At 40.5% G+C, this 22,924-nt stretch overlaps 1 long non-coding RNA gene across 1 annotated transcript; it reads left to right on the top strand.

Annotated features, from left to right (window-relative positions):
• Positions 1-1,754: 1,754 nt before the first annotated feature.
• Positions 1,755-21,925, top strand: LOC131248855 (uncharacterized). The gene is made up of 2 exons (XR_009172501.1): positions 1,755-2,303; positions 21,689-21,925. It is a non-coding gene; the product is annotated as an uncharacterized LOC131248855 (long non-coding RNA).
• The last annotated feature ends 999 nt before the right edge of the window (positions 21,926-22,924 follow it).

Genomic DNA, 22,924 nt, shown 5'->3' with positions numbered 1-22,924 from the left:
ACGATCAATCATGAAGGAGCGGTTACAGGGCAGATGATGGAAAGAGAAATAAGGGAAATCAAGCAGTGCTAAATGGTTATAGCAACAGTTAAAACATGAGAATGATCCAAATGATTAGGGTAAAGCCATAAATATATAGAAGATGAATGCAATAGAAAGATCTCGTATCATACCGACCTAATCAAACCAAACACTATATTTCAATTATTCTTTCAATTAACAGTCAATTATATTTCTTAATGTAATCTTTTATTTTTTCTGCCAAGTAAATTATATTTATTAGTGTAATTCTTTACTTTTAGCTTACTATTTACATTCCATAGTGTAATCCATAACAATAATCAATTAGCTGATAATCTTAATTGTAATTTAAGTCTATGCTCGCATGCTGGATTCAACTCTACTTTGAGAGAGGTTTTTTTTTTTTTTTTTTTTTTTTTTTTGGCAATTGTCCTTTATGATCGATTGTAAAAATCTCATTCCCATTTCTCTTTATCTGTATCGAAAAGTCATTTCATACGGTAAGCAAAAGTATAACCTATCATCAGAAGAGGAACCCTATCCTCTAAATATCATTCTATTTACAAATTGAGCGAATGGCTAAATAGGTAATATATCTCTGCACGTCTCAATCATATATTAGGTATCTGCCTGTCTTGATGCTTGGGGTGATAGTTATTCTGTTTGAATCGAGCCCCATTAAATGCATGGGACCTGCAGCCCGAAACGGAGCTGTTTGCACCAGAATCTAAGTAAGATGTTTCCGTTCATCTATCTGTCATAGAAAGAATGGACCATCAGATGAGTGGATCGGACTCATTTGTTTTCAAACGTAGGTGAATGGCAGCAACCATGAGACGGCAAAAGGGTTTGGATATCTAGCCTTGTGCTTCGCTCCCACGTGGGACGGCTCTTTACATGTGTTAACTTACATGACGCATGCTTTCCTTGTCATGCGTTATAGTGGCACGTGCAGGCTCTCCCCAATTGAAGAAATAAATAAATAAAAGAAAAAAAAAAAAGGAAGAGAAAAGAGAGTTCACCGTATCATCTCTTTTTTATTGGACAAGGGATTACGTGTCCTTGAATTGGACGGTATAAAATAACCCAAATATGGTACGCGTGTCCTCCGATCGAGGATCCTAGATTTTCTCATTTGGATAAGGCTCCACGTAGTTAACTAGTTATCCCTTGTTAGGGAGGGCAACATTATCCACTCGTGCGTATCAACTTCTGGAAAGTTCCTCCCTTCTCTTCCTTTACTGGAGAACCAGACAAAGCAGTAATAATTAATAGAAATAAAATAAAAGCAGCAGCATCCCCGGCTCCGATTCCTCCGTAACTTTCGGTTACGAGCTGTTACACACACACACTTTAAAAAAAATAAATTAATTTACTGTTTTCACCGTGTGGCATATTTAAATCTAGTCCGTCCATCTTGCGAGAATCCTTACTTGAATTATATGTGCGAACTATCAATTCAATAGAACAGTCGTATGGACAAGTAAATTTGCTTTTGAAGCTTTTAAGGTGACGTAGTATGGCTGGGGAGCGGATTAGATGCGGCCCGTCCTCACCTAAGGCCATGCCGTCCTTAATGTGGGCCGACTTTAATGTATGTAATTCTATATCCACACTCTTCATTCAGATTTCAAGTGGCCATGCTTATAGGAAATAGTAGTGATTGAATGTCCTACCATTAAAAACTTCATAGCTTAACACCCACACCCACACACACACACCACAACAAAAGAAGGTGAGACCCCCTTCTCGTCAGGAACTTTCGGTTGCTCTAGAACTTTCCTTCGTCTTTTCATTATTGTATTGCTCTCTAGAACTTTCCTTCCTCTTTTCAGTATTATATTACTGTCTCCCTCATTCCTGCGAAACTGTGTGCGTTCTGAAAGGGTTTATCCCGTCTCGGGCTACTACATGAACAACCGACGTTTCTCTCGGATCCAGACACAAAGGATCCGTTCTAGACACTGTCGATTCGGAATCGGCGCAGTCAAGACCTAATTCGGTCAAATCAGCCTGACTCCGATCAGGTCGCAACCTGCGGTGGGTGAGTTGTGACTCACCCTAGGTCCGAACGAGTCAGTTCGAGTTGTTGACGCAAAAACCATGGTTTTGACCCAATTTCGTCGAGCGAATCGAGTAAGTTTCCCACTCTCTTTCAGCTTCTACTTGTGAGGTTGAGTTGAAGAAGTAGATTGAAAAGCTGAGTAATTAAAGAGCAAAAAGAGCATTGATCATGGCCAGTGAAGATTGACCGACCAGCAACACTGTCACTGTGGACGTAGGTACGGTACATCCATCACACCCTTATCCATAGCTCAAGTGGTGGACTGAGTGAAAGATACCTCATTTTTCAACACTGAGGTCTTGGTATCAATTTGCTAGCAGGGGTGGCTAACAGTGAAGTGTGAACTGACAGTGGATGTACTAACAAAAAAAAAAAGGTACGGTGCATCCATACTTCTGCGGACTCCACCATTGACTCCACCATTCATCACATAAGCTTTCAGCTGTAATCTTTTCTAAGATTGTTACTGAAGAATGAGCGAGTTAACTCAAGCTAAACTGTGTAACCTATTGTAATTGGGTAAATAAACTTTAATGATTTTGTTCTTTGATTTCAAAAATTGGTTTCATGTCTTAATCATCCATTAATTTTCATCAATCTCCACTCTATATATATATATATATATATATAAAAGTAGGAGAGGAAAAATTGATCCATAGCTAGCAGTAGCACTGAGAGCAAATCTAAACTGAAGATCAATAATATCCATCACACTGTCTATTGTCCAATTTATGATGGGGCCTACATAACTTTCATGCACGTGTTGTGTGGTGCAGCACATTCCAGGCGGAAAGAGAGGAAAACTGAAAGTGTTGACATGTGAAACTTCCACGGCCCCATCATGGTGTATATGTCAGATCCACACCGTTTGTTTATTTTTCCATATCATTTTAAAGCACAAGACAAAAAATGAGGTAGTTAAAAGGCTCAGGTGGCCACACTAATAAAAAAGTGGGAATTGGATACCTATAGTTGAAAACTTCATGAGGCCACTGAAGGATCTAATCAAGTTGATATCCATGTGTTCCATTCATCCAAGTTTGTGTGACCTTAAGAAGAAGTTAGATCGCAAATAAACCTCACAATTGGCCCTAGGATGGTAGTTGTTCAATCCCCACTGCTTTTCGTGGTGTGGTCCACTTGAGCTTTGGATGTGCCACATTTTTGGGCTCACACTCTAGAATGATCTGACAAAATTGATGGGCGGCATGGATCTAACACATAAATCATAGTGGGGCCCAAAGAATTCCACACATTAAAAGTGGTATTGTTAGTACACAATCTCCAGGAGAGAAAATGGGTGTGCTTTGTTAGCTGGTGTCATCGGCAATGACATGGACCAATGAGAAGCGACGACACAATGCTTTCAACACAAACGATCCATAATATGAATGAATCTATTTTAAAGGTAAGAGAGCTGCACGTGTAATAAGGTGTCAATAGGCTACTAATTCATTGTACATGTGGCACGCCGATGATAGTCCAAAACAATTAAATTACCAACTGCATTAGTAAAATTACATCAATACGATGATCCATACAATCCAAACATTGATAGTGTAAATTGACGGTTAAAAAATGTTGGCGAGTCACTTGTTTGTAACTCTATACTTGTGGTCCACCTGAGCCTCAAAGTTTTGTCAATGTTAACCAAAGTGCATATTTAATTGGCTTATTACAGTCATCTTGTCAAATATCACACATGTATACTAATTATGAATATTAAATTTATTAGTAATCAAATTTAAATTCTTATTATAAAATATAAACTTTCAATGCTTTCAATTTTTTTGGATATAAGTGCATTTCAATTGCAGGCTGCCAACTGAGGATTTGGGATTACCTTGATGTGTGATATGGAATCCAGTATATTCAAAACTTAAGCTCCAGAGCGACTGAATATCTCATTCTGAGAGTTCTGTGGTTCTTCCATCGACAATGACGCCCCAGTCCATAAATATTTTGGATATTTGAAAAAGATTGCAATCCAATGGTTAAAGTCTCAGTATACCCTATTGCAATACAATCAGCGGCCTGATTTGGTTCATGATGACAACCAATGGCCCACGTGAACTGATAATTCATTTTAATGGTTCAGTCGGGAAGATAATGAAGATAAACAGTTTGATTAGGTTAATGATTAAGAACAAATGTTTGATTGGACCTATAATGAAGATTAATGCTCCAATTTAGCCAGTTATGAAGACCCAGTGTTTGATTAATATTGGTCCAATTTAGCCAGTTATGAAGACTCACATTTTTATTGGTCTCATAATGAAATCCAACAGTCCAATTAGGCTGATAATGAAGGTCAGTGGTAGTGCCGTGGATAATGAATATCCAGTGCTTGATCCCCATTGTAACGATAATCAATGGTTGGATTAGGCCCACAACAATGACCAATGGCCTTATTTGGCATATATTGACAATTAATGGTCAACATAGTCTGATGAATATCAACAATTTTATTAGGTTGATGATTAAGATCAATATTTCTATTTGGATCTAGAATAAAGATTTTTGATGCTATGATCTAGATGTCCTTACTAGACTGCTGCGCACTTGCAAAAGCAAACAATAATGGAGACCCTGGCTAACCAAAGTTAGAGCAGTAAGTCTGGGTCTAGTGGAACTTAGAGTTTTTGTGCATACCTTTCACTGTAAGCGTGGTTCTTATTTATAGTCGTATGATGCTAGTTACGTACATGGTAATGAATCCTTTTGCAGATACGTATCATTTGAGGGATCGTCCTCGGAATCTAAGGTGTTATCCTTGGTATGATTCTCGACGAAGATATCGGGGGATTGATCTTCTTTGGATTTGAAGGAGATGTCCTGATGGTTGGCTTTCAATGAGTAAGAGATCTCTTGGTGGGCCGCTTCCGAGGAGTTCATGATAGATGGCCGAGGTCGACCTCCAACTCGGATTGGCCGAGGTCCTACAGACCAATTTGAACTGTCAATTGTGGTCGGAGACTATATTCGAGGCAAGTCGGGTCGATATTTCTGGTCGTTCATTAGTCACGATAGTAAGACATCGACCAGAGCCATGCTCACTACTGTTGGTTGATGCTCGAGCTATTTGTGGAGGTCGTGCTTGGTTGTCGGGTTGAACTTTTATCTGACCTCCTTTACTTGCGCTTTGTGTTCTCTCTGATTTTGGTTGTCCTAGTCAGTCCATTTTTACCCATAATAGTAGCCCCCTACTTCCGAGCGATCTTCGAAAACTCGAGAAGTAAGTTGATGTGGACTGATGCTTGTGTGGTGCCTTGTGTGGGAGAGGTTGGGAGAGCAAACCCGTCTGTCATTATGGCGGAAGAGAAAAAGGCAGTTAGCATGGAGATCGAGGGGGATTTAACAATGATCGCGGCAAGTCGCTCGAGGAGACGTTCGTTGAAACGATGCTTCTTCTGTTCTCGGTTAATAACATGCGGACACATGTCTGCTCCTCAATAGTGGGGTCGGCTCGCGAACTAATAGTTGCCACATGAGGACAGCATGTGTCACGCCCCAAATCCTGTGATGGACAGCTTTCGTGATGCCCTGAATCTGGCACTTGACTTCCATACACCAAGTCCCGAGTTCGGCGCACCACAAGGAAGATTTTTGATTGATTTTTTTAATTTAATAATACTTGAGCATGAAGATTCATGATCAAAATACCAAGCAACACTCTCCATTATAAATCCTTATGGTTACAAGTACAATGCTTTCCAAAAGGTACACAATGTCAACATTATCAAATCGAAAAATAGATACAATACATAAAAAAAGCTAAGTCTTTCAAGCTACTCCTGACTTAAAAAAAAAAGGAAATAGGAAGCTTAGGCAAAAAGCCTAATGAGTACACATGTGTGTGCACTGTGTCCTACATACAAGCAAGATAAATATGCCACGAAGAAATGATGTATGGTGAAACGCGTATAGTACGCAAGGTATGATGTCGATGCTAATGCAATGCATATGCATCATAGTAATAATTTGAGTTAATGCTACCAGTATCACCAAGTCATATTTTCATTTTTCCTATATAATAGCTATAACCGTATTACACACATCCATAATCATATCATCATCATCATATTGTTATGCCATATCATAACTGTATATCTCGGAAAAACACCGTGGTCGACACCCATGTACCAAACACTAGTAATTGACCTCGCATAACCGCCCTGCGGTGGACTTCCACCAACTGTATATCATGGAAAACATTGTGGTCGACACCCATGCACTGGACACTAATAATCAACCTCACATACCCGCCCTACGGTGGACTTTCATTCAGCATGCCAGTAGCGGACCTCATTTGCGCTTCTCCTCGTCGGCGAGTCAGACCGGTCCCTGTTTGCACTTCAGCCCTTAAGCAAGTTGGACCCACCTCTTCTCAACCCGACCTCGTTAGTGGAGTTAAATCCATGACCCATGTATCCACTCAGTCCGACGGTGAGGTATCCCTAGCTAGCATCGGGTTTTAGGGACTTTCAACCCAAGGGGCACATCATCCCCTATTATTTCCACACTTCCGATGTCTCATTCATTTTCAGGGATAACCCAAGTCATCATCATAGATGCACATTTCATCGACAAGATCCAACTCATGTTATACGGCATGACTGTGGTATTTTGATCATCATGTATACCATGATTATGCATGAATTCAAGCAATTATGATAAGGCATATATACGTTCAAGTGCATGTGGTATGCATATAATGCCATGAGTTTAGGGTCTGCTTAACTTTTAAGCCAAAAATGACATACAATCATCATGTGCCACTATCAACTATATCAATCCATGGTCATGTGATTAAATTGAAGAGGACATATCATATACATGAACAAATGTATTGAAGTACACTTGCACATGCCATCATTCCATGGTGCTTGAGTATGATCAATAACAACATGATCAAGTAAATGAATTTAGTATGCTAGGAAATTGAACAATATTAATCAAGATATTAAATCACATACTTCTATTAACCATAATAAGTAACAACACTGATATCATCTATAGCTATCATACTCACGAGCATTAATTGTATTCAGAATTACACCATATCCTTCGCAAGATAGATACTCCATTAGTGGTTTTGGCCCGACGTGATCTTCTTCTATTAAAATCACATAGTTATACTCTAACTGGGCCTTATGGTTAATGAGTGGTGGTGACGCAAAATACATGCACCAAGTGGTTATGAGATGAAAGACATAAATATAATATATAGTAAATGAGCCACGGGATGGATGGTGCTGGTGAAACTCATATAATGTAGTGGGCTTCACCTTCAAGTGGGTTGTTAGTAGTTTGGATTATAAATAATTATCATAATAGTTTTACAATGGTTTGGAAGGCACTAGTAAACCTCATAAGGTACAATGAGCCCTAAGTTGAACAACTTGGTATATAATATGCACATAAGAGCTAGTCATGGTTGGATGATGTGGGTTTGTCTCATATAATGTAGTGGGCCCTACTTTCAAGTGGTACTGTACGCAGATAGGTCCTCACACAAACATTACGGTGGGTCCCAACAAGTAGACAGTATAGGTAACTCACATATATTAAGGTGGTCCAATGAAGAATAGTTCAGATGCACAAGGCACATGTTAGTGGGCTTCATGATCGAACTGTTTGGTTGGCAAAATAATTGAACAATGCGGATAAAATACGTACATTGAGTGGGTTCACAAGTGTTCGAAAGTTATATGTTCAATTAACACTATTTCATACCGTCAGACTTATTTATGAATTGAATCTAGGTCATTTTGGAATCATGTTCTAGAATTAGCTAGCCTAATGGATAAATTGTGAAATATGCAATACTTACATCAAGGTAGGGTCCATGATCAATCTAACACATGTCCTAAGTTCATGTACCCAAGAGGTTACACCATTAGCCTAGTCCACGAGTATGAGTAATCACATAATTCTTATATGCCCACATGTCTTATGGCCACTCCATTATTAGAAGTCCATATGGTTGAGTGGCTACACAAATGTCACTCTACTTGCCATAATAAAGGATTTTAGGTCACATGGTTACTTATTTTTACTACACCATAACTCATACATCTATGGGTAGCCACTTTATTAAGCTCCCACATGGTCAAGTTGTTAATGCCATAATTTCACTTGGTTGAGTGGACATATAATTAGTATCATGGTCTAGTGACCGCATTTCAAAGCATCTAAGGAATAATCACAAGCATACCCACCATACCCGGTTACACTAACTCTTAAACTATAACCACCCAATACTTCACATGGAGAATGACTTCGATTCAGTGTCACATGATCAAGAGGCCAAGAACTAGCTTCGATCACGTTAGATATAGTTTAGTGGTCCCTGCATCTGCCTCACCTATGAGCATAATGTAAAGGTTGTATTTGTTTCGCATGATACCGAATTGAGGGCCCCTTCATTATTAAGTTATATAATCCAACCTATATCATAACTCTCATTACTAAGAAAATTTGCATGTATAACCCGATTGTTCATGGTTTAAGTGACTATGGCCATGCCCATAAGCACGTGGTCATGTCATTGGGTGGTCACCAATGCCACCTAGTTTCATGTAGTTGTGGATTTCGCAATCATATGGTTAGACGACTACATATACTCCACAATGGGATATGATTAGGTGGCCATACATACGTTACATGCCCACATGATTAAGGGGCTAAACATGTATATCACACCCTCACACCACTAAAGTCTTCATATTTGTTATAATTGAACACGTTTATGGGTTTAAACACATATCATATGATATTACTACTTAAGGCCGCACTCTAACCAAAGTGCCAAGTGGTCAAGGGTTGTCCACTCATTATATAATTATCTAATCTAGGGTATTAACCCAATCCCACATAAATTAGGGTAGATAGCACATCACATGATCATGTGGTGGTAGACCACTCATGCCGCACAATTTCATGTGGTTTAAGACATCATATACATTACAATTCCATATGGCTTAGAGGTTGCCTGAGCATTACTGAATTTCATGGTTAGGGACTGTAAGTTCACACGTTAGTGGTCATCTAAGCAGCACATAATCATAAGATTTGGGCTATGCGTTCATCACAATTGTATCAATTTTAGGTTGTTCACACACTGCATAGTCACATGATTGTACGCCGGTAATGTATAGTAATTTTAATAAGGATCTGGGCCATTCGCATATCACATTGCAAACAATCCATTTTTGCATAATTAACGGGCCACCAATCCATGGTGGGCCTGAGGCTTAAAATCAAGTCAATTGTGGCTCGTGTGGGTCATACCACACACACAAGTGAGAGGGTTACCCTCTATTAAACATTCATAATCATTGGTTGGGCCATCGGGACATGGTTCACAAATCCAGCCCATCCACTATGTGTGTCCCACTTAGTTAAGGGGTCAGTCCAAGTTTTAGATGCATCTAAATTTCAGGTGGACCCTAGCAAGTAATTCTATATACTTGAGCTCTAAGTTGTACGAAAGGTTCAAGGAGATTAAAGTTACATGGGTCCCAAAGTGATATATTTATTATATATACACAATTCATTTATTTTTAGACATCATTTTAGAGCATTATCCAAATAAAATGAATCATATCCAAAGATTATTTGGACCTCACCACAAATAGCAGTGACGATAATGATTTCACAGTTAAACAATTCACAGGGCCCACCATAACGTTTATTTTCCATCCAATCTGTTCATAAGGTCATAAAGACCTGAATTAAGGGGAAAAATAAATTTTATATTGGTCCAAAACTTCTATGACCCAAAAAGGGTTTCAATGGTAGACATTCAATCCCCTACTGCTTTTGTAGTGTGGCCCACTTGATAGTTAGATATATCTTATTTTTCTTCTCAAGCCTTAAGACAAGCTCGCCAAATGGATGGAGGGTTTGGATATAACACATACCTCATGATCAGATTGATCCAGCTTCCTTTTTTTTTTTTAATGGTGTGGGCCACCTGAGTTCCGTGTATGGCTGATTTTCGGGGCAACCCATTCTTTAAAGGGGACCCATCAAATGCACGGTGTAGATGATCAACATACATTACGGTGGGGCCTACTACTGGGTCCCAAGGACCCTGCCGTTCCAAGCATCAGGACACTGCTTGCTACAGCGTCCTCTAGACGCTGGCAGCAGCAGCGTCTGATATATAGTTTTTTTCCGAGGATTTTCATAGGTGGGGCCCACATCAGGACAATCCAGTTCATCTACTAGGTTCTAGGGCCCGGGACAGATCTAACAAGCCTAATATTGAGTATTTTTGGGCATACAGAAACATCATAGAGGACGCTAGCAGTTTATCACTATTAAAATAGTCTTTTTTATGGTGTGGCCTACCAGAGGTTTGAATCGGCTTCAATTTTTGGCTCAATGCCTAAAATGATCTGAAAAATAGGATGAATGGTGTGGATCATATACTTACATCATGGTGGGGCCTGTTGTGGGCCCCACACTCCTCCCTTTAGTCAAACAGCTGGGACGCTGCATGTTGCAGCGTCATCTGGACGCTGGTAGTAGCAGTGTCACTCTCTCTTCTCTTTGTATTTTTTTATATGGTATTGTATGCACGTGTGTGCATGGGTGTGTGTGGCCAGCCCAATGGGCCACACTTTGAATGGTTTGGATGGTATAAAAACATTACAATGGGCCCACTGCAATAGTTCCACATGAGGTCTATAAAATTAAATTTTTATGTCTTCTCCTATGCATCCACTCCATTAATCATATCATTATCATCAACACAATCTCTAACATTAGAGTATCATCTTCGCCATCCATAAACATAATGAAAACAAAATTAAAAATAAGTGGGGAGGGTGTACTCATCTTGATGGATTAAATGGATGGGATTGATGGAGTTAATGGCCCACCAAGATCACTCCTCTCTCTCTCTCTTGTGTAGAAAAAAAATGGTGAAATGCTAAAGGATGAAGGACTATTTGTAGAGAAATTGTTAAAATGTGGTTGGATTCAATTAATGTGATCTTAGTTAGCTTAGACTGGGATTATGGCAAATTAATTCATGATTTGTAATTAATGGTGGATTAAAGGGACATGGAATGTCATGGTGTGATGATGTCGTGCATAGGGTATGGTATGGAGAAGAGTTGACCTTGCATGCACATGAGAGAGGGGAGGCATGGGTGTCTGACATCACACACATGGGTAGAGATTCTCTCACCCATGTGTGGCATGTGCATGTGTGCATGGCATGTGTTATGCACATGTGTGGAATGGAGTACATGGCGCCTTACGCACATGATACACTAATGATACTTCACGGCGTATCTCACTAACAAAGTGTCGCACAGACACACGGGTGGTACCTACGCGTGTGTGGCATGTGCATGTGTGCATGGCATGTGTTATGCATATGTGTGGAATGGAGTACATGGCTCCTTACGCACATGATACACTAATGATACTTCACGGCGTATCTCACTAACGGAGTGTTGCACAGACACACGGGTGGTACCTACGTCATTGTGGTGATAGGGCAGTTGATATGAAATCAGTTTTGAAGCCTTGCGGTTCTGGCCAGCAGGGTGTACATTATGCACGGCTAGTCCAGGTTTGGCTAAGGGCGTAGATCATCGTGCACATAAGTATAGAAAATGGTACGAAATGGACAGGGTGTTACAGCGTGAGCTGTAATGCCTCTTTGGGCTGTGACATTGAATGCAAGCAATTAATGCCCACAGCGGAGGAGTTTATAAAATGGGGGGAGGTGTAACACCCCGTACTTTTCAGTACTCGGGTGTTACCCTAAGGATCAAATTTATAATGAACACAAACCCGATTTAACTAAACACCCACCTCTGTTCTAACTTAATTCATACCATTAAGAGGATCTTCACTTGTAGATCGAGCCATCTGGCCCTCTAAGCATAGAACCGAAGGTTAGATCTTCACTTATACTGACCTTAGGACACTTAGAACTAGTGAGGAGTAAGCCTGAGACACTTGCATTATTAGATCGCCAAATCTGACCATTTGAATGTCAATAGTGGGCACGTATAACCCTATTAAAGATGAATCAAGGCATCCGTCCATTGATTTCCAAATCAATCAATAGTATTGGACCCCTAGATCCACCATCCATTTGATCTCCAATTAACATGGAGTGGTCTAACACTTGAACACAACAATTAAATTGTCTGATCTATAGGGATGTCATGGAGGTCCATCTAAGCTGGCTAAGAACCCTTACAGCCATTAGCATTGAACTAGGAGGCTATTTAACTGTCAGATCAATGAAAATCGATAATTGGAACTTAAAATTTAAAATATGGCCCACATGAGCTACAGATCTACCCCATCCTTTGGGTTGGGTCCTAACTTGAGCTGACAAAATAGATGGACGTAGTGGATTGGCCGAGATCATCATGGTGGACCCAACCTTGAGTGGTGCGTGTACACAGAGGGTGTACACTCACTCGCACCGAAATGGCTAGCCCGGTCAAACTGGGTCTGACGGTAATACATGAAAAAGGAAGGATTTTATCTTCCTTTTGAAATTCCCGCCTATGGTTGGACGAATGGACGACATCCATTTGGGACGATTTGTGGCCCACCATCAGGGGTCCTTTGGCTGATCCAAACCATTCACAATGTCCATGACATTGGTACAACCAATCCCTGTTAGTTTAAGCCGTTTGATTGCACACGTGTGCACACAATCTCAGCCATAAGTCAGGATATACGCACACCCATTTCCAAAAACAGAAAATCTCCATTTATTCTTTCTACTTTTCATGTTGGCTATCCACGTGCGTAGCCTCCCGAGCATCCCAGCCATCCATTACAATCCATCTGAGCCCTCCAAACTAGCGCTTTTCCTAACTACGATTCGAGTTTTCCACCTGCCACCACTGTCGGAATCAAACCATTAAGAAATATTAATAGTCGTCCATTTAATGGGTCCCACAGTGATCCTAAACCGTCCACACATTTCTGATTGTAAGATCAACCACTCAAGGATGACCCACCATTAGTGGCTAGGTCATCTTCTTCGTTAGATTAGAAAACCCATCAGATGATGATGGGGCCCATTTGCTAATCCAGGATGTGAGATAGGTGGGCCAGAGGGCCAGAAACTTGTCTGTGGAATCCGATTGGGATCATACAGTGTGATCAAAGAGGATCAGCTACTAACCTCAACCCAGTTACAGGATTCACATGTGATTTAGATCGGAATGGTGTAACTAATCCTAGATTAGAGACGGAAGCCTCTAAAGGAGATTTATGAGCTTATAAATGGTCGTTTTCCTTTAGAAAAGTGAAATTGAGAGAGAGAGAGAGAGGAGCCATTTCCTTACTATCGGCTGTCGCATTGGGTTGCGGACTCAGTCGAGCCGCAGTTTCAGTTGGGATTCTTCCCACCTAGAGAGAGTGAGAGAGGGAATATGAAGGGAGAGAGAAGAAGAAAGAAAAAAATGAGGTAGGCGTTGTCTTGCCGCTGGCGACACGGTGTCGCGCTGGCCTGGCTTGGGCCGAGCTCGATCTGGGTCTAATCATTGGCCCTGCCTGGTCATTAGGGAAGCAACAAGAAAAGAAGAAAAAGATAAAGAGAGGAAAAAGAAAACGAGAGAGAAAGGGAGAGAGAGGACGCTGTCCTCTGTTATTTTTCTTGTTACCCACTGCTACAGGTGCACTGAGATGGGCCGACTCAGTTACTGATTTCGGGCTGAGTCTTGCATCAAGCCAGCAGAGGAAGAGGAAGAAAAAGGGAAGAATAGAGAGTAAAGAAGGAGATGAAAGGAGGAATGAGGGAGAAGGAGATGGGGAGGTGCGACTACTACTGCTGCACCAAGTCAGGTAAAGAGGCGAAGCCATTGCTGGCTGTTGGGTCTGGACTAAGTCCAGACCGAGTTGGGTTTGGGCCTAGTCTAGGCCTAGCTGGATGTTTCATCATGGGAAGAGAGAGAGAGAAGGGGGCTTGGGGCTACTGTCCGGTCAAAACCGAGTTGACTCGGTTGAAACTGAATCTGACTGGGTCAAGTTGGGCCTAGTCCAGCTAGGTTTCCAACAAGAAAGGTGAGGGGAGAGAGAGAGAGAGAGAGAGAGAGAGAGAGAGAGAGAGAGTAATGAAGAGATAGGAAGGAAGGAAAAAGATGAAGAGAGATTCGTGTTGTTTTTGCAAGTGCTAAGTCGACTCGGTGGAGTTGGGCTGAGTTTGGGTTGACTTACTCTAGCCTTGTAGCTATTAGGTGATGTAAACCCAAAGAGAGTTCATTTCAAGTCACTAAGATAGAGGTAAACGGAAACTCATTTACATCCATTTGTAACTGAGTTGACTCAGTGAGTTTTTACTTAATATATTGACCGTGGATAGCCAAGTACTAACTATTTTTTTCTTGATGTTTTGTTTGGGTCATGGTCACATATTATCAAGTAGATTTAACTCAATCGGGCCGCATTCGTGCTATCTAGCAGGACACAGAACTAAGTTGCTCGATCCAAGTGAGGATTCACCCTTTGAGCTTCCCACTTAAATTCATTAATCTAGGCAAATATGATGCCTTGATTAGTCTCATTGAATTATTTATCTTATTATATGAATATACTAATTTATTATGCACTTGATTCCTATGTTATATAATAAACGTGTCTTTTTAAATATAGCAAGCACAAATGATTTGATGATAACATGCTATCTTTAGTTATACATTTGTTAATTAAGTGTATGTTTGCTGCTTGCGCTTATGTGATGTATTGAATGGAACCTGTCATGAACTTACCATCTTGCGGTCCATATTTGACTTACGCGGCTTGGACCGTATATTTGCCCTATATGGCTTGGATCACTTATTTACCCTTCATGCCTTTAATGGAACATTGGTGCCCTTTTGTGGCATATTGGTTATATTCACATATCTTGTTGGGTTTCTAGCTATCTTGCGGTGTTCAGTTGTATTGTGATTTTTGGGTGGAGCGGGAGTTCGCTTATTAATTTTTTAGCCATCTTGTGGTGTTCACATACGATATGTTTTCGAGTGGTCTAGAGTTTATATGTTGTTATCTCTTCATTTTGTGGTGTTCAGTCGTATTGTGATTTCTGGATGGAGTAAGAGTTCGCTTATCGATTTTCTAGCCATCTTGCAGTGTTCACATACGATATGATTTCTGAGTAAAGTAGATGTTTGTATTTTGTTATCTCTTCATCTTGCGGTGTTCAGTCGTATTGTGATTTTTGGGTGGAGCGGGAGTTCACTTATCAATTTTCTAGCCATCTTGTGGTGTTCACGTACAATATGATTTTCAGGTGAAGTAGATATTTGTATGTTGTTCTCTCTTTATCTTGTGGTATTCAGTCGTACTATGATTTTTGGGTGGAGTGGGAGTTCACTTATCAATTTTCTAGACATGTTGAGGAGTTCACGTACAATATAATTTTCAGGTGAAGTAGATGTTTGTATGTTGTTGTCTCTTCATTTTGCGGTGTTCAGTCATACCACGATTTCCGGGTGGAGTGGGAGTTCGCTTATCGATTTTCTATCCATCTTGTGGAGTTCACATACGGTATGATTTCTGGGTGAGGTAGAGGTTTAAAGGTTGATTTTCTATTCACCTTGCGGAGTTCACTTGTACTGTGATTTCCAGGTAGAGCGAGAGTTCGCTTATCAATTTTCTAGCCATCTTTCAGTGTTCACATACAATATGATTTTCGTGTGCAATAGAAAGTTATATGATTGATTATTTGACTATCTAGCCACATTCACTTGTATTGTGATTGTTATTATATTTGATAATGATGAGATCATGTTGATTGATTTAATTTTGAGCATATGATTATGATTACGAATTACGCTATTTAATATATCTATTCTCATGACTTGCAATCTATCCTGGATTGGGAATTATGAGTATGTAATCTTATAGGGTACTCCTCAATGCGATAGCCATTGACGTTATCAAACTGAATCAGTTAATGTAGGTGTAGAGTGAGCCGATATTGTTCACTGGGTTGCTAAAGCAGATTAGGTAGCTGATGCGCTAGATGGGGTCCCTATGGTCCATATTGAGTCCCACCATTAGATAATAGATTCATGTTTTATTTAATGAACTTTGTTATTTGGATTTGTATAAATCCCATATGGGCGCCACATTTAGAATATTGTGATGATCAAAATATTTTTATATAATGCATGATTTATTCTGCCAACATTTGCTGCTAACTTTGATTAATGATAAGTGGTTCAAATTTACACTAAATTTTAAAGGTTAACACTCGGGTTTTTGGAGAACAAGTCATAAATTCAGTTTTCAAAAACCAGGGTGTTACAAGTTGGTATCAGAACGAGTTTAGATAAACCAAGCCTTGGGAAAAACAGGAGTTATATGACTTCAAATACTCAAAAGTTTCGTTGATGAAATTAGAGACTTGAAGCTAGGTTTGATTCCCTTACCATCAAGGTGTTTTGTGAATTTAGAAATATAAATTTTAGGATTCCTTGTAATTTTTAGGCTTAGCCATTTGAACTTAGAAACAAAAACTTAGGTTCCTTTATAAATTATAGTTGTTTGAACTTAGGGACTAAACTTAAGTATCATAGGGAAATAAGTAACCACCATATTGTACGTTAGATTGAACATATGCACTCTCTAAGCTTAAGAAATCATACTAGAAATTATAATTTAAATTTGCATAATGCTTAGATGATCAGAGTGCGCAGTGAAAGCGTAGTAGGCCACATAAACTTATCCCTTATTAAATTAAAGGACTATATGATATTCCTTAGGAATCCAGGATAATCAAGATCATGAACCGACAAAATCATATTTAAGTGAAGCGTACGCGGTCTGATCCTAATTCTAAATCCTGATGATCCCAATAACCTCGATGCCCTGATCAAGCAGAAGGTTAAGATTTATTAGGATTAGGAATGGATGCCAAGGAACTCAGTGCCCTGATCAGGCAGAAGATCGTTGTATCAAGCTTAGACCAACCACAACCGTCTATTTTTGTTAACCCGAACACTGAAAACATAAAACTACTACTCTTCTTTAGATGACATGGAACTATCATTGTGAACTTCAAACATACACACACAAATATATAAATATAGAATAGTAGTAAAACTCTTCTTTAAGTCATTTGAGCAAACCCTTGATCATAGTTGATACTGAAAGAAATTGGGATGAGCGTAATCGAATCTCGTGGGCGAGATTCTTCTTTAAGGGGGGTAGATTGTAACAACCCCAGTCCTAGTAGTTAGTCGTGAATACAAACATACTTCGTGAAGAAGGTAGTGAATACTAAAAAAGATAGTAAAACAGATTGTCATCATTCCCATTTAAGTTTGGAGTGTTTAATTTCGGGGACGAAATTCTCTTTAACACCCCGTACTTTTTAGTAATCGGGTGTTACCTTGAGGATCAAATTTATGATGAACACAAACCCAATTTAAGTAAACACCCACCTCTGTTCTAACTTAATTCCAACCATTAGGAGGATCTTCGCCTATATATCAAGCCGTCTGGCCCTCTAAGCATAAAATCAAAGGTTAGATCTCGACATATACTGACCTTAGGACATTAGAACTAGTGAGGAGTAAGCCTGAGACACTTGCGCTGTTGGATCGCCAGATCTGACTGTTTGAGTGTCAATAGTGGGCACGGAGAACCCTATTAAAGATGAATTAAGCCGTCCATCTGTTGATTTCCAAACCAATCAGTAATATTGGACCCCTAGATCCACCATCCATTTGATCTCTAACTAACATGGAGTGGTCTAACACTTGAACACAACAATTGAATTGTCTGATCTATAGGGATGTCATGAAGGTCCATCTAAGCTGGACTAAGAACCCTTACAACCATTAACATCGAACTAGGAGGCTATTTGACCATCAAATCAATGAAAATCCACAATTAGAACTCAAAATTTAAAATATGGCCCACCTGTGCTGTGGATCTACCCCATCCTTTGGGTTAGGTCCTAACTCAAGCTGACAAAGCAGATGGACGTAGTGGATTGGCCGAGATCATCACGGTGGACCCCACCCTGAGTGGTGCATGTACACAGAGGGTGTACGCTCATGCCACACCGAAATGGCAAGCCCGATCAAACTGGGTCTGACCGTAATATGCGAAAAAGGAAGGATTTTATCTTCCTTTTGAAATTCCCGCCTGTGGCTGGACGAACGGATGACTTCCATTTGGGATGATTTGTGGCCCACCATTAGGGATCCTTTGGTTCGTCCAAACCATTCATAATGTCTAGGACATTGGTACGACCAATCCCTATTAGTTTCAACCGTTGGATTGCACACGTGTGCACACAATCTCAGCTATAAATCAGCCTATACGTACACCCATTTCCAAAAATAGAAAATCTCCATTTTTTCTTTCTACTTTCCACGTTAGCTATTCACGTGTGTAGCTTCCTGAGCATCCTAGCCATCCATTGCAATCCATCTGAGCCCTCCAAACTAGGGCTTTTCCTAGCTATGATTCGAGTTTTCCACCCGCCGCCGCCGCTGTTGGAAGCAAACCATTAAGAAATGTTAATAGTCATTCATTTAATGGGTTCGGTGGTGATCCTATGACAGATCAAAACTGTCCACACATTTCTGATCGTAAGATCAACCACTCAAGGATGACCCACTATTAACGGCTAGGTCATCTTCTTTGTTAGACCAGAAAACCCATCAGCTGATGATGGGGCCCATTTGCTGATCCAGGACGTGAGATAGGTGGGCCAAAGGGGCAGAAACTTGTCTGTGGAATCCGATTGGGATCATGCAGTGTGATCAGTGTAGGATCAGCTGCTAACCTCAACCTAGTTATAAGATTCATGTGTGATTTAGATCGGAATGGTGTAACTAATCCTAGATTAGAGACAGAAGCCTTTAGAGGAGATTTATGAGCTTATAAATGGTCATTTTCCTTTAGGGCTCCCTTCCTAAAATAGAAAAGTGAAATCGGGAGAGAGAGAGAGAGAGGAGCCATTTCCTTGCTGTCCACTGCCGCGCTGGGTCGCGGACTCAGTTGAGCCGCTGTTCGAGTTAGGATTCTTCCCACCTAGAGAGAGTGAGAGAGGGAATATGAAGGGAGAGAGAAGAAGAAAGAAAAAACGAGGGAGGCGTTGTCTTGCCGCTAGCGACACAGTGTCGCACTGGCCTGGCTTGGGCCGAGCTTGGTCTGAGTCTGATCATTGGCCCTGCCTGGTCATTAGGGAAGCAATGAGAAAAGAAGAAAAAGATAGAGAGAGGAAAAAGAAAACGAGAGAGAAAGGGAGAGAGAGGACGCTGTCCTCTGTTATTTTTCTTGTTACCCGCTACTGCAGGTGCACCGAGCTAGGCCGACTTAGTTACTGATTACGGGCCAAGTCTTACATCGAGCCAGCAGAGGAAGAGGAAGAAAAAGGGTAGAATAGAGAGTAGAGAAGAAGGTGATGAAAGGAGGAACGAGGGAGATGGAGACAGGGAGGTGCGGCTACTACTGCCGCACCAAGTCAGGTAGAGAGGCAGAGCCATTGTTGGCTGTTGGGTCTGGACTAAGTCTGGACCGAGTTGAGTTTGGGCCTAGTCCAGGCCTAGTTGGATATTCCACCATGGGAAGAGAGAGAAGGGGGCTTGGGGCTGCTGTTTAGTCAAAACTGAGTTGACTCGGTTGAAACTGAGTTTGACTGGGTCAAGTTGGGCCTGGTCCAGCAGGGTTTCTAGCAAGAAAGGTGAGGTGAGGTGAGGAGAGAGAGAGAGAGAGAGAGAGAGAGAGAGAGAGAGAGAGAGAGAGAGAGCAATGAAGAGGAAGGAGGAAGGAAAAAGAAGAAGAGAGATTCGTGTTGTTTTTGCAACTGCCGAGTTGACTCGGTGGAGTTGGGCTGATTTTGGATTGACTTACTCTGGCCTTATAGTTGTTAGGTGATGTAAACCCAAAGAGAGTTCATTTCAAGTCACCGAGATAGAGGTAAAATGAAACTCATTTACATCCATTTATAACTGAGTTGACTCAATGAGTTTTTATTGTATATATTGACCATGGATAGCTAGGTACTAACTATTTTTCTTGATGTTTTTTTTGGGTCGTGGTCACATATTATCGAGTAGATTTGACTCAATCGGGCCACATTCGTGCTATCTAGCAGGACACACAAATAGGTTGCTCGATCCAAGTGAGGACTCACCCTTTGAGCTTCCCACTTAAATTCATTAATCTAGACAAATATGATACCTTGATTTCACGCATTAAATTATTTATCTTACTATATGAATATGCTAATCTATTGCGCACTTGATTCCTGTGTTATATAATGAACATGTCTCTTTAAATATAGCAAGCACAAATGATTTGATGATAACATGCTATCTTTAGTTGTACATTTGTTCATTAACTGTATGTTTGCTGCTGTGCTTATGTGATGTATTGAATGGAACCTGTCATGAACTTACCATCTTGCAGTCTATATTTGACTTACGTGGCTTGGACCACATATTTATCCTATGTGGCTTGGATCTCTTATTTACCCTTCATGGCTTTGATGGAACATTGGCTCCCTTTTGTAGCATATTGATTATATTCACATATCTTGTTGGTTTTCTAGCCATCTTACGGTGTTTAGTCATATTGTGATTTCCGGGTGGAGCGGAAATTTACTTATCAATTTTCTAGCTATCTTGTAATGTTCACATACAATATCATTTTCGGGTGGTCTAGAGTTTGTATGTTTTTGTCTCTTCATCTTGCAGTGTTCAGTCGTATTGTGATTTCTAGGTGAAGCGGGAGTTCGATTATTGATTTTTTAGCCATCTTGTGGTATTCACAGATGATATGATTTTGGGGTGAAGTATATGTTTGTATGTTGTTATCTCTTCATCTTGCAATATTCAGTCATACTATGATTTCTGGGTGGAGCGGGAGTTCGCTTATCGATTATCTAGCCATCCTGCAGTATGCACGTACGATATGATTTTCGGATGAAGTAGATGTTTGTATGTTGTTCTCTCTTTATCTTATGGTATTCAGTCGTACCATGATTTTCGGGTGGAGCGGGAGTTCCTTATTGATTTTCTAGCCATGTTGCGGAGTTCACGTACGATATGATTTTCGAGTGAAGTAGATATTTGTATGTTGTTCTCTCTTCATTTTACGATGTTCAGTTGTACCATGATTTTCGGGTGGAGCGGGAGTTCGCTTATTGATTTTCTTGCCATCTTGGGGAGTCACGTACAGTATAATTTCTGAGTGAAGTAGAGGTGTAAAAGTTGATTTTCTATTCACCTTGCAGAGTTCACTTGTACTGTGATTTTCGGGTGGAGTGGGAGTTCGCTTATCGATTTTCTAGCCATCTTATGGTGTTCACGTACAATGTGATTTTCAGTTGTAATAGAAAGTTGTATGATTAATTATTTGACTATCTGGGCACATTCACTTGCATTGTGATTTTTATTTTATTTGATAATGATGAGATCATGTTGATTGATTTAATTTTGAGCATATGATCATGATTACGAATTGCGTTGTTTAATATATCCATTCTCACGACTTGCGATCTATCTTGGATTTTAAATGATGAATATGTAATCTTAGAGGGTACTCCTCACTGCGATAGCCATTGACGCTATCAAACCGTATCAGTTGATGTAGGTGTAGAGTAGGCTGATGTTGTTCACTCAATCGTTAAAGCAGATCGGGTAGCTGATGAGCTAGATGGGGTCCATGCGGCCCATATTGAGCCCCACCATTAGATAATAGATTCATGTTTTATTTAATGATCCTTGTTATTTGTATTTGTATATGTCCCATATGGCCACCACATTTGGAATTTTGTGATGATCAAAATATTTTTATACAATGAATGGTTTATTCCACCAACATTTGCTGCTAAATCTGATTAATGATAAGCGGTTCAAATTTACATTGAACTTTAAAGGCTAACACTAGGGTTTTTGGAGAATGAGTCATATACTCGGGTTCCAAAAACTAGGCCATTACTGAAGGGTCGCCTGAAATCACTTGATTTGCATTTTCTGCTCTTGCTGCTCTTTTAGACCACCGGACTTGGCGATTACATGAGGGTAGCCTGAAATCCTATCTTCGACGAGCTCTTTTTTCTTCAACCTTTACAACTTCGGCCATCCTCTTCTTCCTCTTCTCTAATTCTTTTGCTTTTCCTCTTTTTGGTCGGAATGTCGTTGGAATGGTCTGATAGAATATCCATATCAGGGGCTTTTTAGGGTGTGTCCTCATCGGAAAGTGTGGACTCCTGCTTGGGAACTCCTTCCCAACAATTGTCCCCGATGCTAGAAGGCCCGACGGAGGTAGTGCTCGCCTCTGTGGTAAGGGCGGAAGCTCAACCTACTGTTAAGCGGCCCTTGGATGTCTGCCCTTTTGGGTCGAGGTTGTAAAATGCCAACTTGGCTCGGATCGAGGCAAAGGACTAGATCCTAGAATCTGTAGCACAATGAGCTCCCGTGCTTAGAGAAATTCCAGGCCAGTCTCACGAGGGTGAGGTGGCCATATATGTGGTTGTGTTGTAATGTGGCCTTCGACTTCCCGTTCACCCTATTATTCAAGAAGTCACTTAACTCTTGAGGTTGGCCCCAAGACAGATTATCCCCAATGTTTGGAGGGCCTTACTGGGGACCTACATTCTGTTGCACCATCTCGGGCGCACTGAGTTATCTGCAAATGAGTTCATGTATCTGTATAAAGCAAAGGCCATCGCTAACCACCAAGGTTGGTATTACTTTTCTATGTGGGTGAATAGGGGCCATGCCCTCATCACTGACAATCCATATGCTTGGTACGTGCTTTGTGCACACCCATACACCACCCTCTACGCTTCGTAGTAAACTTATACATAACCGTTGT

The sequence above is a fragment of the Magnolia sinica genome, chromosome 6 (assembly GCF_029962835.1).
Source record: "Magnolia sinica isolate HGM2019 chromosome 6, MsV1, whole genome shotgun sequence".
NCBI classification, from domain to species: domain Eukaryota; kingdom Viridiplantae; phylum Streptophyta; class Magnoliopsida; order Magnoliales; family Magnoliaceae; genus Magnolia; species Magnolia sinica.
Note: the sequence above shows the minus strand (reverse complement) of the source record. Positions and strands in the feature narration are given on the sequence as shown.